Source organism: Chrysemys picta, chromosome 4 (assembly GCF_011386835.1).
Source record: "Chrysemys picta bellii isolate R12L10 chromosome 4, ASM1138683v2, whole genome shotgun sequence".
NCBI classification, from domain to species: domain Eukaryota; kingdom Metazoa; phylum Chordata; order Testudines; family Emydidae; genus Chrysemys; species Chrysemys picta.
In genome coordinates this window covers 78973426-78989103 of record NC_088794.1, presented here as the reverse complement: position 1 = coordinate 78989103, position 15678 = coordinate 78973426, and the positions used below count along the sequence as shown (strand labels likewise).

At 39.8% G+C, this 15678-nt stretch overlaps 1 protein-coding gene across 2 annotated transcripts in view; it reads left to right on the top strand.

Moving 5' to 3' along the window:
* Window positions 1-15678, top strand: part of LRRC4C (leucine rich repeat containing 4C) — a 930888-nt gene that overhangs the window by 222294 nt on the left and 692916 nt on the right. For both annotated transcript variants that reach the window (XM_065592780.1, XM_065592781.1), the window contains one exon: window positions 4633-4815. The gene's annotated coding sequence lies outside the window, so the exon portion shown is untranslated. The remainder of the gene's footprint in view (window positions 1-4632; window positions 4816-15678) is intronic.

Sequence of the window (15678 nt, the reverse complement as noted above, 5' to 3'; positions counted from 1 at the left end):
GTCCTTTCATCATAATTGTGCCTCACTTTCCCAGGTGATTATAGCTCCTAAAGTGTTCCTAGCATTCTCAAGCACATCTCCTCTTATTGGATGATTTGCTAAATAGACTTATTATCTGGAACGTTCCACAGGATGGAAGAAGAGGATGACAAACAAGGGAAAATTGCTCACTGGTAATCCAGTTTTTTGGAGTCCTTCCTCTTCTCCCCTCCTGCATCTCTTCCTCCTCCTCTTCTCAGTTGGAAGTAGAGGCTTTAAAACTTAAGTAAAGGCTGGGTGTAGTGGAGGACATGTGGAAAGTGGAGTCTGTCTGTCTATCCTCTAACTTTCACTATGCTTGGACTATTTTTACCCTGGTAAAATATGCCATAACATTGATTGTCTGGAATGTCCCTCAGGATGGGAGAAAGGGAATCTGAATTACAGTGATTACAGTATATAAGTATCTTCATGGGGAGAAAATGCTGGGTATTAAAGGTCTCTTAAATCTAGCAGAGAAAGGCATATAAGAAACAAAGGATGGAAGTGGAAGCTGAAGCCAGACACATTCAAATTAGATTATGGTGATTAACCATTTAAAAAAAAAAAAAAAAAAAAGCCCATGAAGGGAAGTGTGGGTTCTTGATGTTGTCAGATTAAGACCGGATGTCTTTTTGGAAGATAAACTTGCATTTGACCAAAATATTTCGGCTCAGTCCAGGGATAACTGGGTGAAATTTAATGGCCTGTCATATAGAGGAGGTCAGCCTCCAGGCTAGTCAATTATTTCTTGTCAAGGTCCACATTTCTTGATTAAAGGTCCAGACTCCAGAGAAACATTTTTCACACCACAATAACAATAATGATAATAAGTACATCAAATATTTTGTGGTCCATTCAAAAGCATGTGGTGGTCTGGATTTGACCTACTGTCTGCCTGTTGACTAGCCCAGTCTAGACACTTGTGCAGAAGGAAAACACTAACGAATCAGTTAATGGCAGAGATTATGTAATAGGATGAAATCCGTTCAGCAGCACAGATGCCCATTAGGGGTTTGCATTTAATGACTGGATAAACATGTAAACAATCATTTAATTATATTCAGAGGTGAAAGACAGTATTTTGTTTTGATTTAAGGCAGAACTTTTCACATGACTGACAAGGCAGTCAGCTCAGATTCTTCTGTTTCTGATACTGGTGGCTGGCATAAACATTGATAATTAATATCATTTGCATTATTAGAAGTTTATTTCGGTGACATTACTGTTCCATCTTGAAGTGGAAACAAGAGGTTCAGGATTTGAGACACAGCTGCCAGTTGCATGCACTGCATTTTGTTTTCTGCTTGCTGTGCTTGGTTGTTTAAAAAAAAAAAAAAACTGTTCAAATTTGAGACCAGATGTCAAATATCTTGCTCCCAGGAGGTGTGTGGTGCCAGGGTTCGAAATCTGTGCGTGACTGTAACACATCTCTGACTTTAGCTTTAGCAGAGTGTGCATGACTAGGGAGAACAGCACTGAGGGAATTTAGTGAGAAAACAGTGTGACACTTTGGAGTTCAACCCAGACCAGTAAGGGGTTGTGTCACAACCTGCCCTACAGCTCTGGTTCCTTAAATGCTATGCTGTTGTGGCTCACACTTCTGACAGCAACATCCAACATACAAGCATGAGGGTCACTTCCCGGTTTCTACCAGCCATTTACTTTTTGCAGGGTGACCGCAATACCTGATACAGTAAAAAAAAAAATTCCCAAACTATCTGCTCTGTAGTGTCCAGCCCTCTTGCTTAAAGAGAGAGTACCCTGCATCTTATTACCTTAACTGGGGTTAACAAACACACTACGGTAATCAAAGCATTGAATTGATGTATAGAAAAAGTAAAATGAGTTTATTAAACAAAAACTCATAGTGTTAAGTGATACCAAGTGTAAGGAGCAAAGATAGAAAGTGTTACAAGAAAACAAAAGTAAAAATACAAATATGCTTCTAAGACTAAAACTTAATTTAATCAATTTACAATCTTTGCCTAAGCAGGTTTCTCACCTACAATCATGTCTCAGTGAGGTCAACTCCTTTGGGTGAAGGATCCATCATTGTGTGATTTCAAGAGCTTTGGCCCCTTTAGTTACTCAAGTGATGGATGAGAACATGGCCTTTCTCTCAGTTTATATCTTCTCAAAGTTTATAGACTCTGCTTCAAGAGGCAGGAAAGCTTCCTGAGGGTGCAGTCTCTAACCCCTGTTGAGATTGTTAAGTAGTTATCTATCTCCACTTCCTCTTCTGATGGCTTTGTTTGCCATGCATGTAAATGTGCTTTTCCTTTGTCATTGGTCAGACAGGTGCCGCCAACCTTGTCCTTTCTGGGGGCTGCTCAACCCTCCGCTCTGCCCCAGGCCCTGCCCCCACTTTACCGCTTCCCCCAAGCTCCTATCCCCACCTCGCCTTTTCCCACCTTCTTCCACCCCCTCCCCCGAGCACGCCCCATCCTTGCTCCTCTCCCTCGTCCCCCAGCTCCTCCTGCATGCTACTAAACAGCCCCGGAGCACCCACAGAGTTGGTGCCTGTGGTTGGTCACACTTTGCTTAATTTACTTCGGAGACACATTCAAGCAGGCAGAACCACATTCTCTTGTTTGGAATTGGCATGGCTTAGGCACTGCTTGCCAGATACATTTTAAGAGAATATTTCCAGCACATATATTTAAAGTCCTTTGTGGGTTTACCACACATACATCACACAAGAATATTAATGATCAGTGAGATAATCTGTTTTCCACTGATAAATTACATGCCACCTTTTGTGTATATATTATGACAACAGTGTGCCAACTGGTATTGGGGTGCTCTTAGGATCAGAGTCACTACTATATATATATATGTGTATATATATATATATACACACACACACATAGTAACTCTCAGCAGTTTGAAAGAGAAGAAACACACCTTAGTGATTACCCAAAATTATCTTCAAACATTCTAAATACAATTTTGCTCTTTCGTTATTATAAGGCTACATTAGTTAAGCATCTGATTTCAATTAGTCCTTACAGCATTGCTTAATACTACAGAAAAACTATTCCTAGTAAATAATATATTTGAATGTAGCCCTTTTTCTGTTCATGAATTATCCACAGACATTGATTTTACTGATTTATTTACTTGTATGTGTATTTGTGGGACTTTCACTTTCTGTGAACATTCTTGTGAAGAAGAGTCACTCATACTAATATTCACTGAAAATAAATAAAATAGGATTATGAATGCAGGCAAAGTGAATTCCCTGCTTTTATTAAAACGAATGCTCATGAATATTTCTTGCAGTATTCACTCATCTGTTTTGAAGACAGGTTTCACTGTAATAGATTTAACCAATGATTGATGAACCTGAATATGTTCTGAGATTCAGTTCCAAATGATTATAACTTCTTGGGTTTTCAAAATTGTGCTAGAAATCTTGTGAGAACAGCCTTTTGTCTACCCCATGCTTCCAATGAGGCCCATAAAGTGTTTAGAAGAGACTATATTGAAGTATCAGAGGAAGGCTGGTCTCGTGCATTAGGCATTGGCCTGTGGTTTGGGAGATTTACGTTTGGTTCCTACTCTGCTACAGATGCCCTATGGGAGGTCACTTATGCTGGGATTTTCAAAGAAGCCTAAGGGAAGTAAGTACCCAAATCCCATTGGAATTCTGTAGAAGCTGGGTCCCTAACTCTCTTAGGCTCACTTGAAAATTGCAGTCATGGTTTCTCTGTGCTTCAGTTTCCTATCTGTAAAATGGGGCTTATAGTACTTCTCTATCTCATAATTGATGATTGGTGTTGGATACTATAGTGATGACAGCCATATAAGTACTTATGTAGATTGATATATTGTCACTTCCTCTTCCACTCCTGGTAAGAATCCAGGCATACAGGTAAATAGCTGATTTTTCCCTATTTTTTAAGGTAAATATTGAGTTTGGGGTCTTTTATTTTATCTGAACTGGTTTGGCCAGCCTAAATTTTTTATCCTTTAAACACCTTAGAATATGCCCAAGAAAGGGATTGCTGTAAGCCCTTGTGACAGGTTATCTTTCCCCATAGTCTGGAGAAGCTGGGAATAAGCAAACCTGATTACAGAATGAGCACCACATGAGGGGAATCAGGCAATTCCTCATAAAGAGCAGAAAGGGGCTGCAAGAAAGAGGGAAAGCAAGTTCAAGTGCTGACAAAAGGTAGCTGGAGAAAGAGCTAGAATGAGATCTAGGAGGGAAGCTCAGAGCCCGAAGAAAAACTCACCATGCATGGAGGCCTGGGAGAGACCATGGCAAAGCAGAGAAGAAATGGAAAATCTCCCTAGCAGGGAGGCATAAGAGGGAACCTGATTAAGCAGGGAAGAGAGTGGGGGTCCCAGAGGGGAACTTAAGAAGCTGGGTAGAAAGTGACCCAAGGAAAATTGTAGCTTGATTGAAGGAGCAGACTTAGTGGTTCCAGCCCAGGGAACTGTGCTGAGTAGAGGGTGGGACTGGATTTCCCTACTGGCCCCTGGAAAGAAGGCATATAAGCCCATTGTGAAGATTATGGAGCCCAGCACAGGGGCTGTAGGCTAAGCCTTGAAGACAGATTTAGGAATAGCCATGGAGAGGGTAGAAGGATTTTGTTTCTGTTACAGGCTTATGGGGACTTTTCTTTGAACATTTGTGACCCCAGAAAGTGTGGACTTAAGATGGTGACCTTGCCAGAGGGCCAAATCATTGGAAGAGAAGTCACCACAGAACTGGTGCAGCTGTTGGCAGAGGGTTCCAGAGAAGTGAGAGCTGCCACGCCATGTCTTGCCATGAGGCGGCACTTGCTGGTGAGTGGACTCATTTATAACCCTCATTTATTTTTAAAGACAGTCAGTCTAGACATAGAAGGAGGCATGATTCAGGAAGGTTTAAATAAAACTGCAGCAGTGCAAGCCCCTTGGTAGCATAACATTTAGTTATCTTGCCTCAGTTTCCCTCCTGGGTTTTCCAATAACTGACAGCCAAGAGTAATTAAAATGGTATTTCCTGTCTCAGGGTTTAATGTATAAAGTCTTTTATAAACTCAGTTCTTGTAGCCCTTTCAATTTCCAAATCTTTTCATTTCTGGGGCTTCAGGCCCTGGATCTCTTGGCTCCCAATTCTCTCTAAGCAGCAGAACTCAGCTGGTCCCACTCATTCCCCTGGCTTCTCTGGAGAGTCTCTTTCCTCAGATCTATTATCAGCCCCAATACTGTGTTTAAATTTCTTCTCCTTTGGGACAGGTAAACCCATCTCTCTTTCTGGGGATTTGCTGTACTCCTAGTAGACCCCAGTTTCCAGGTTCTCCTTATGGTGGATTCTGGGCCTCTGAGTTCTTTCTCCAAGGTCTCATCCTTGCCCCAATCCTGAACTCAAACCTCATCTCTGTTGGGACAAGGTAACTGCGGTTGTCATCCTTGAAACAGTGCTTCACTTCTGGCAGTCTTCCTCATCCTACAAGGATTCAGTTTTGTTCAATCCCTGGGATATCCCTCCAAGTATGTAATTCTAGGTTCCCACTTGACGGAGCTCAGTGCAGGGCTTTATCATGCTCACTAGAAAATGGGGCCAGAATAGCTGTCCTGTCCCTCTCTAGAGGTAGCTGTGTTCCACTGGTGGAAGGGTGGTGTCTATGCTGAAAAGAACAAAACATTCTGGGTTTCTACTCAACGTTCTTCTGTTCTATATAGGTTCTACTCCTCATCAGAGTATCTGAGCACCTTCCAGTAGTGTATTAAGCAACATGACTACATGTCTGTCACACATCTTTCTATGTAAACTGATGTTTTTAGTGTGTGACACTTTGTTCACACTGGAAACACATTGACTTGAGATTCTGGGAATTAGGGAGAGCTGAATGAGTGGAAGGGCAGAAGGAGAGAGAATTTTATTTTACATGGGCTACATTTGAGGTCATTGGACTCATTTTATATTTTTCATATTCTGAAATATTAATACTTTTTTTTCTGATTCAGATTAGGTCAAGGGAAGGGTTCTACCCCAAAATTTGGGTTTTGATTTTAAGTCCAAGTTTTGGTGGTACTGGGATCCAAGGCTTTTGTTTGGTCCATTATAAAAATAGGGACCATCTTCAAATTTCAGATTAAAAAAATCCCAAAGTTCAGCCCCAATTCTGACTGTCTGAATAGATTCTTATGCCACTTCCAATCTTTGTGGTATCTGAGCACCTTAACAGCTCTATTGTGAGGTACACAAATTGAGAGCCCATGTGGCTGCAGGACCAGCTCAGAAGATGGCTGGATTTACCCAGGAAGATAATTCACCACTTGATGATTTAATTTGTATCTGGATTACTTCAAGCAAGACAAATAGTAGTGTGTAGAGAGAATAATGAACAATGGCAGCTCATTATTGTAACCACAGTCTATTAATAACCAATGTACAGTATGGATCAGATGTCTGCATTTAAATGTTTATATCTTATGATTTGCAATTGTTTTCACAAAAGTTCACTACATAACTCAAGTGCTTATTAATGCCTTCTTTGAATAATGGAAAGACTTGACAGAGCGTGTGCTTGCACAATAGTTTAGCTTTGATCACAAACCTGATCAATCCAGCTCTCATCATAGTAAGATTTGCCTGTCATAGTGATTATTGGTGATGGGTTGTTTGTTGTTGTTGTTCTGTTTAATTCTTGTTGCTGTAGAATAAATCATGCATGAATTCAGTTAATTCCATAATTTTTGTACAGCTTAAAAAATTGACGATTGAATCCCTCTATATGGGCTTGATCATGCCAGATGCTAAAAAACCTCTGAAGTGCAAAGCCCCCTCAAGTTGCACTGAAGGATGAACCCTCTATCTTGAAACTAGCATGTTGGGCTCTAGCAGTTCAAGCTTCCCTTCCGCTGCACTGTCCCCCTGAGAGCACCCTTCAGCTGTGGTCTGGAGGGGTTATGCTTACATGTGAAAGATGATTTCAATTTCCTAAAACTGCAGCTAAGGTAGCAATAGTGGTTTTGTGACTCTGAACATCACTTAATGGCTGACATGCCCTGAAGAATAGAGATTTATATCCCATGTATAAACTCTTTCTAGCTGTAGATATTGAAATTAGCCATGTAAATGATTTTTTTTTAAATCCTTCTTAAACTCTTGGCCCAAATGACATCTAGTGACAATGGATTCAGGTGGATAAATGCACATGGAAAAACATGTTAAAATGTCGTCGTCTTTGTGCTAGTTTAGGGATGAAAGGCTCTGTACTTTTGGTATCCAAGGTAAAATTTCCAAAATTTTCCAACTGACTTAGGAGCCTAAGTGTCTTTTGAAAATGGGACTTAGGCTTTTAACTTGTTTAGGCACTCTTCAGGATATGACCTTCAGTCTCTTCCATACTTCCTTTTCCCCCAGCCAACCCCTTCATGTGATGGCACCATTAAGTATTTTGATAGTACTGACCATTTTGTTGTAGAGGGTAATAGGGTAGAGCTTATAATGAGTTAAAATGTTAACTTTCTTCTCAGAGGGAAAAGATGGTCTCGTGGTTAATGTAAAACGGGGCACTGTGACCTGTTGGATTAAGCAGAGACTTAGTGTCAATACAGTTAGGTTCTAATCCTAGCTCGATACAGACTTCTTTGTACATGGGATCATCCTTCTGTGTCTGTCTCTATTTTCCCCTCCCCCTACTTCTTTGTCACTCCATGTGATGATACCCGTAGTTTTTTACAACAATACCAATCAAGTATGTTGGTGGTGGTGGCCCGTTTGACACAGAAGTAGATAGAAGTTCAGGTGGGAAAACAACTTGGCAGTAAATACAGTTGGTCTGCCTAAGTCTCTCTCTGCCAGTATACTACTGTCTGCTAAATTTATAATTAAAAATATAGCCAATTATGGAAATTATTAAATTAGTTTGTTAGACAGTCAACCAGCTCAAATCATTAACTAAAAAAGTCTTAAATGGTGGTAATGGCCAATTTCTTGGGGATTATTGCTTCATTAATTATCCCATCTTGGCACTTCTATCTTATTAGAATTAGAATGTGGAAGTGTTTTTCTGCAGGCACTGATTATGTTAGTGTATGCAATGAGCTCTTTGCATGGCCTTGTTTTTAAAGCATGGGGCTGGAAATCAGAAGATCTTAATTCTGTTCCTAGCTTTGTCGCTGAGTGAACTTGAGCAAACTATTTATTTTCCTTGCTGTGCCTGTTTCCTCTCTATAAAATGAGAATACTAATACATGTCTACTATATGAATAAAGAATTGGAACTAACATGCAATTACCCATTGCTCTGTTTCATGCCTTTCCTCTGTCTTGCCTAGTTAGACTACATGCTTTTAAAACAGGGTGTTTTTTTCATAATACGTTTGTGCTAGGTGCTGTACAATAGGGCTTTCAATGCTGACTTGATTGGTGTCAGTTTCTGCAGTATACACAATAATGACAACAATAAATGCAATCTTTCTTTCTAATGGCAGCCATGTTATAATTACACAATCTCAAGGCAAGATTAATAGGCTCTAAGGCCTGACCTCCTGCTTAGCCCAAACTGTAGAATTTCACACAGTGATTCCTTCCTCTAGGTCTGCAACTTATGGCTGAGGCAGAGCATACCTTTTTGAAATTTTGATTTAAAAACAGTGATGGGAAAACATACGAATTCCCTTGGTAATATGTCTCCATAGCTAATTACCCTCATTGTTAACAATTTGCATCTTTTCTACAATTTGAACCTTGCTGACTTCATCTCCCAGCCATTGCTCTTGTTATAGATTTATATACTAGATTAAAAATCCCTGTGGTATCCTATATCTTCTGCTTTTGTAAGTCACAATAGACTGTGATCAAGTTGCCCAATCTTCCTCTCTCTTTCCCCCGCCTCCCCAAAAAAGAAAAGGCTCTTTGAAGACTGTCATGATCTGGCTCCAGGAGGTGCTTTGAGTGGGGAAACTTTCCACTCCTTCTGTTCTGAGGAAGAAACTGAACCATATCCCCTCCAGACCGCTGTGCATGTTTGTGATATGCATTGATTAGTGCTGAGATCGATAGTGACACTTTCTTTTCCTCCCCCACCTCCCCTGCCCCTCCAGGAATAGTACTACTTTGTGGTCCGTTCATCTGGTGTGTGTGCATGTGTATGTACTCCTACATCAGCAGTAACAACGAGTGTCTGATGTAAGATGAGAATGTAACACAACAGAGACAATAGGAATATGAATCCACTGTATTCATTCCAGTTCTAGAAATATGGTTCCAACAATGTTTCACGTTTTTAGGTATAGATAATATTGCTGGAATTAGTAATATCACTAAAACCTGGAATGCACTTTTAACGTAGGCCCACTGTATTTTAGACTATTTCAGTTATTTTGCTGTTGTTTTTTGTTTTGTGTTCTTCTTATCCATGTTTCCACAGTGGGTATTTGTTAGGGTGACCAGACAGCAAGTGTGAAAAATTGGAACAGGGGTTGGGGGGTAATAGGTGCCTATATAAGATGATGACAATGCCCCAAATATCGTGACTGTCCCTATGAAACCGGGACGTCTGGTCACCCTAGTATTTGTTGTTTTGCAACGATAATGATAGTGTACAGTGAAATGCATTGATTAGCTGCAGTCCTCGGATGCTAACGCGCAAAACATTGGGACACATGACAAGTTTAACTGCAGAATTCTGCAAACAAAGGCACTCAGGTGGTCTAATTTCTCTGCAAACACTCAACAGATCCACCGGGTTTGTGTTTGGGCCTTGGTAGGGTCTAGTCTACACTATTTGGGGAAAAAAATCTTTTAAAAAGCATAAAGCCAGCACTTGAATAAAATGTTTGTACGTTGGGGTGTTAGAAAAAGAAAAGTAGCCTATTCCTTCACCAAAAACTGAAACTATGTCAAATCTGAACAAGTTTGCTCCTTTTCCTTGTTCCATTATTTTTCATTATTATTGACTCAAACCTCAGCTCCACCTTGGACCAGAAGTGAAAGACAAACTTGGGGCTTGTCTTCATAGTGTGTCAGTACTCATTAGAGGAGTGTAAACTGCAGCACATTCTAAAGTGTTGCACTGTAACTGCCTTGTGTAGACCCTGCTGAGGTGCATTGATGTAGTCTTGTTTGAAACACTAATGTATGCTAGGAACCTTTTAGAACATAACATCTGGGGCTACACATGGCAGTTAGAGCACACCACTTCAGAGCTCTGCGGTGTGCATTGTCACACTTTGTAGACAAATCCTTGGACAGTATGCTCCTACAGTTGAAAAGAGAACTGGGGACATGACACCTAGCATATATGGCTATAAGATTCTCCTCAAATGGATGTCTTATAGCTGGTTGAAATATTAACTGCAGATTTAGCCCTTTATTTTTCTGTTTGAAGAATTTTGTGAACCAGTCCTAGTTGCTGTGAATTTCTAAAGTTCTCTGAGTGTTCGCTGAAATTTATTTGCATGAATTATCTGAACAGGTTGTCAATAATTGTTAACTTTGAGTATTAGCAAATTCACGGTGATCTGTCACAGATCACCTAACTCACCTGCTGTTTCTGTTCCCTGATTGAATGTTGGAAAAGGAGACAAACAAATGGGTAATGATATAATTTCCAGTACAAACTTTCAGATGAATAAATATTTGTGCTAAAAATTCATGAAACTTTTGGGATTTACCAACATACTCATAACTATCAGGAAGCCATCCAGATACTTGAAAACTACAAATAGTATGATCCTGAAGTAATGATTAACTGAATTTCCTTCTTTTAGTCACATAATAGTCATAGATCACTTTTGTGTCCTTTTGACCAGTTCCAGATGATCATTAGTTGTATTACAGTTATGTTCCAAATGTGCTAGTCTCTACATGGAGATATAGTGAAGATCTAGGGTAAAAATTTCAAAGGCACCTTTGTAATCTAGGAGCGTGCAACCCATTTTCCAAAAGGCTGTAATATTTTGGTCTCCTTTCATTTGTCTGGCTTAATTATTGCATGTTGGGTTTGATATAAAAGAGATCAGCTCAGATGATCTAGTGGTCGCTTCTGGCCTTACGCTGTATGAATAGGGGTCAGATTTGCATAGGTGTTTAAGCATCCAAAGATGCAAATTTGTGCTTAGTGGAATTTACAACATTTAATAGGTATGTCAGTTAATTGTAAGGGAAAGTAAATGGAAGTTAGGTATCTACTGGTATTTACAAAGGCACCTAGATGAGTTAGGTGCCTAAAGATGTAGATAAATACCTTTGTAAATCTGGTCCTCATTTTCAGGATCCTAAATCTCATTAGAAATAAATTAGTTTGGTTTTTCCATAACTTGGGCATTTTTACCCACAGCCCCTGACCCAAAGAGTCGATGTAGGTAGAGGGGGTGGGGAAGCACTTTGTACAAAACCATCATAGTGGTGCAAGCATCAAGTTCAAGTGAGGCATAGCATGTAGAAAGTCCAGAAAACTACTCTGAACTTGAGAATATACATGAGATTTTTATCTCTGGCAATTCAACTGTTCTTCTCATTTCAGTTCATTCAGGATATTTGTCACACAGCTGCAATGGATTTAAAAACATAAGTGAAGGTCTTAGAAAGAAACAATATTCTAATAGGCACTTAAAGGGTTAAGTGTGTAGCTACCACTAGGTGTCATGCTGGGATCATCTATGGAAGCAGGACTGACTGTGGGGAAAGTACTGAAAGAGGTGATGGGACCTCTGTGCTGATAGGTTAGTTTTTGTCACTATTATCTTCATTCCTACTGAAGCTCCTCCAAACAGGCTAATTTTGCAGGCTGTAATCACAGTGGGCATATCCAGTGTCAGGAATATTTGTGAGAAGCCAGAATCATTCATGCATGTATCACTGAATTAGAAATGATTGGAGAAGAGATTCCATACACCAAGCAACACACTCACTGTCTTCTAGGAACTGTATTTATTCTCTTGCCTTTTAAAAGGGCGTGGAGGGGGAGAGTTCTGAGACATCCACAAACCAGAATGACCTTTTCCTAAAACAAAAAATGTGCTTCAACTCCCTGGAGAGATGGCTGTGATATATTTTTAAAAATAAACTTGTCTTTGCCTGATTACACAAACTTGCAAGGATTTTTTTTAAAACTCCTAATTTCCTCTTCTTAACTTGTAAGATACTTGGTAGAGGAATTATCGTATATACAGCCCTGAGCACGTTGTCAAATAACTATTACTGTTCTATCCCTCTTAAGTATTTTAATTGCCAATCACTATTGGATTTAGGTCTCCAAACCCAGTAGGAGGACATAAATCTTGGACTTAACTCTGCTTATGCCGTGTCCTGCTTGCACTTCAGTCTTCTTGGATAATGAAACTCCTCCGTTTCAGTGGGTTAGTAATGTTTGTTACAGCACTTTACATCTTCAAAACACACTGAAGTGCCGCGCATTATAATCAGTTAAACTTTGTGATTTTCATAACAGAACAATGATCTTCTGTTTTGCAGGGAAATGTTTTTTTTTTTTTTTTTTTTAAAGAAGAAAGTCCTTTATATTTAAATAAAAAAATAAAATAAAAAAACTCGTATCCTATTATAAACATTTTAATATCTATGATAAGGTAATGGCTCAAACTTGAATCCATTTTATAGTATTCAAACACAGTGGATTGTCCTTCCATATTTTTAAACTTTGTTATTAACTCTTAATGCCCTGACATTTTCCATGTTGTAAATCGAATAATTACTTTGGATTATCTAAAATGCCCCTTTCAAGGTACTTTCTTTAGGGTCAAACTTGTGAACAACAAGCACAGAGATGCAACAATATTTAAACAGGCAAGCAAGCAAAAAGTCTCCTCCGTTCCCCTAAAATGCAAGAAATGTTCAAGTTTGGTTTTATGTTGTGGATAAGCCCTTACTTTTACCTGAACTGATTCACCCCTTCAACAGCCACCTAGCAAAGACAAGTGATTTGGACATCCTGTTACTATTGGTTGTAAGTAATTATATTTGTACAGCATATAGCACATTTCCTGTTTTTGGACCCAAAGTAATTTACAGAATGAAGAAAATAGGGATCATTCCACTCACCACTGATAGGCATTTATTTCTGAGATGGAACATGGCAACTGTTGAACAGTGTGCCGCAACACTACCCAGGAGTTTAGGACAGGAACTAAAGACTTTATGCATTTGAAAAGGCAGGGAATATTTTAGAGAGTGAAAGGCGATTACACAAATTGGAATCCAAAAAGGCCATCGGCGTATATGTATCTGTTCCTGAGAGAAGTGTCATGGGATCTGCCTTGACTGCAAGTGAGCTAGATCTCAATCTTCTGTTCCATCTGAAAAATGGGTCATTAGAGTTTTGGGTTTATATGGTTAATCCAACTACTACATTAATGAAGAACAGCAGCTAACATATATAATAGTGTGCTTTTATTTTTGAAAATCTTGGTCACAAGATTCACTTCTAACGCATTGTTTAGGCACCTAAATAATTGGCCTGGCTTTCAAATGAACTCCCAACAGCTTCTTTTAGTCGATTGATATTGCTGCATACATGGTACTTTTGAAAAGCCAGCCGTTTATTCATGTGCCTTGAATATCGATTTAGGAGCTAACTGTATTTATTTACACAGCACCTCAACCCCCACCATTTCAGAGTAAAACTAGAAAAGAACTAGTGCCCTACAGTTGGGGGGAGGGGGGGGGATCTAGTTCTAATCCTGTAGATTATCAAGCAGAGGGAATGAGTTTGAACAGAACAGGTCTGATGTAGAGTTAAATATTGTACCACTGATCTGATTGAATGGGAGAAAAATAAGCTGAGCAATATGTTCTGCCTAGCTTAATGAAGGCATAGACAGACTGAGGAATGGTTCACTTGGCTAATTTTCTAGCCAGCTGTCATTGCAAAGTCTCCATTTGATCACACTTGGGTTTCTTGTGCTTTATCTCTTGAGACCAAGGCAAGTCATCTCTCAGGGAAGGGAGGGACAGAGGTTCAGAAACTGTTTTTAAAACTTTTTGGCAAGAATGGCTGGACTTAGTTTCTGCCCTCCAGTTGGCTACATATTCTTTGTTATGATGCTAATGAAAGAAATCAGGCTGACCACAATCATGGAAACAATCTTCTGTTTCATAGTGCACAAGCAGGGAAATCCATCATTTTCCAGCCCAGCCCTTCCAGTATGTTTCAACCCTGACTTGTAGTGACCACTTCTGTGGGTGACTTATTAAAACTGCTTTGCTATAGGAAAATAGATGGGGAAAGGTGCACAGGCAATGTAATATTTAGCACTTCTATGGAGCCTCCCACCTACGCAGCTCATGCTTTATACATCCACAAACTCCACCCCACACCGAACACTGCTGTGACAGAGACAAGAGTTATCCCCTTTTTTTTTGGATGGGGAAACTGAGGCACTGAAGTTAAATAACCTCAGATCACAGCAACTCGCTGTTAGTCTCAGTCCTGTGCTCTAGCTATTAGACAATACTGCCTCTCCTGCCTGCAAAGAGCTATTTGGGATGCTATAGGAAGAGATGAGCAGTGTGTTGGTATGATATGAGAAATATTCCCTATTGCTTAATAGGGGGTTCCAGCCCTACTCTTGCTTTACTCTTTGCTTAATCATAAATGTCTGATAACTACAATTTTAGTCAATTTCATTATTTCAGCTCCCACCATCCTGATATGAGTATTCTATTTTAATTTCATTTTCTAGCCTCACTGAGGTTCCTTTCCTATCAGCAGCATAGCAGAGCTTCTCAGCTTCAACTGAGAACAGTAGCGAAAGCCTGCAGCCATACCTTGAAGGGCTTGACTTCATTGCAAAAGTATGCCCTGATCCTGTAAGAAGTTATACACATGCTTACATTTACTGTTAATAGTCCCATTGATTTCAACATGTAAAACTTTGCAGGATCAAGGCCTGAGTTACTTGTCATACATTTGGTGAGAAACATAATAGAAAGGGGAGGGAGGGAGAGGTAAAAGCCACTTGGATGTCTGAGTAGAGCACAAGAACAAGGAAGTAATTGATCAAATTGTAGGCAATAGATTTGAAACTGAAATATGTATATTCTAGTAATGTTAGGTGTTTTCAATCTTCACATCACAGGGAGTAAATTAATTGTTTGCACAGGTCAAGAAAAAAATCCTACCACTGATTATTACTCCCACCACAGCAGCTATTTGGACACTTATTGGAAAGAGCTTATTTTCATGCCCAAATTGTATTGCTTTAACGATGCTAGTAAAGCTAATGTGGTATAATTCCCCTAGTCTGAATGCAGTTACACTGTTAGTCATCAAAATTGAAGGCTAGAAGGGACCAGCAGCTCGTCTAGTTCGACCTCCTGTATAAGAGAGGCCCTCAACACCACCCAGCATCCACTGATCCCATTTCACTTGTTGGGTTTAAAATATTATGCCCCTTAGAAAACTATAATATGCTACAGGCAGAGAATAGGAAAATATGAGGTGGAACAGTGCCTAACGCCCCCCACAATGGCAGGGAACAGATTAAGTGAGATGTACCCAGATAATCCTGACAAATGACCAGGAAAAACCCTCAACCTCACTGCCAATATGATCTGGGGGAACATTCCTTCCAAAGTCCACATATGGAGATCATTTAGACCCTGAATATGCGAGCAACAATCAACCAGCAAGGTACCTGAGTGAGAGACTGCTTGGTGCCACCTCAGAGCCCTGGCCCTCCCTGTTCGCTATCC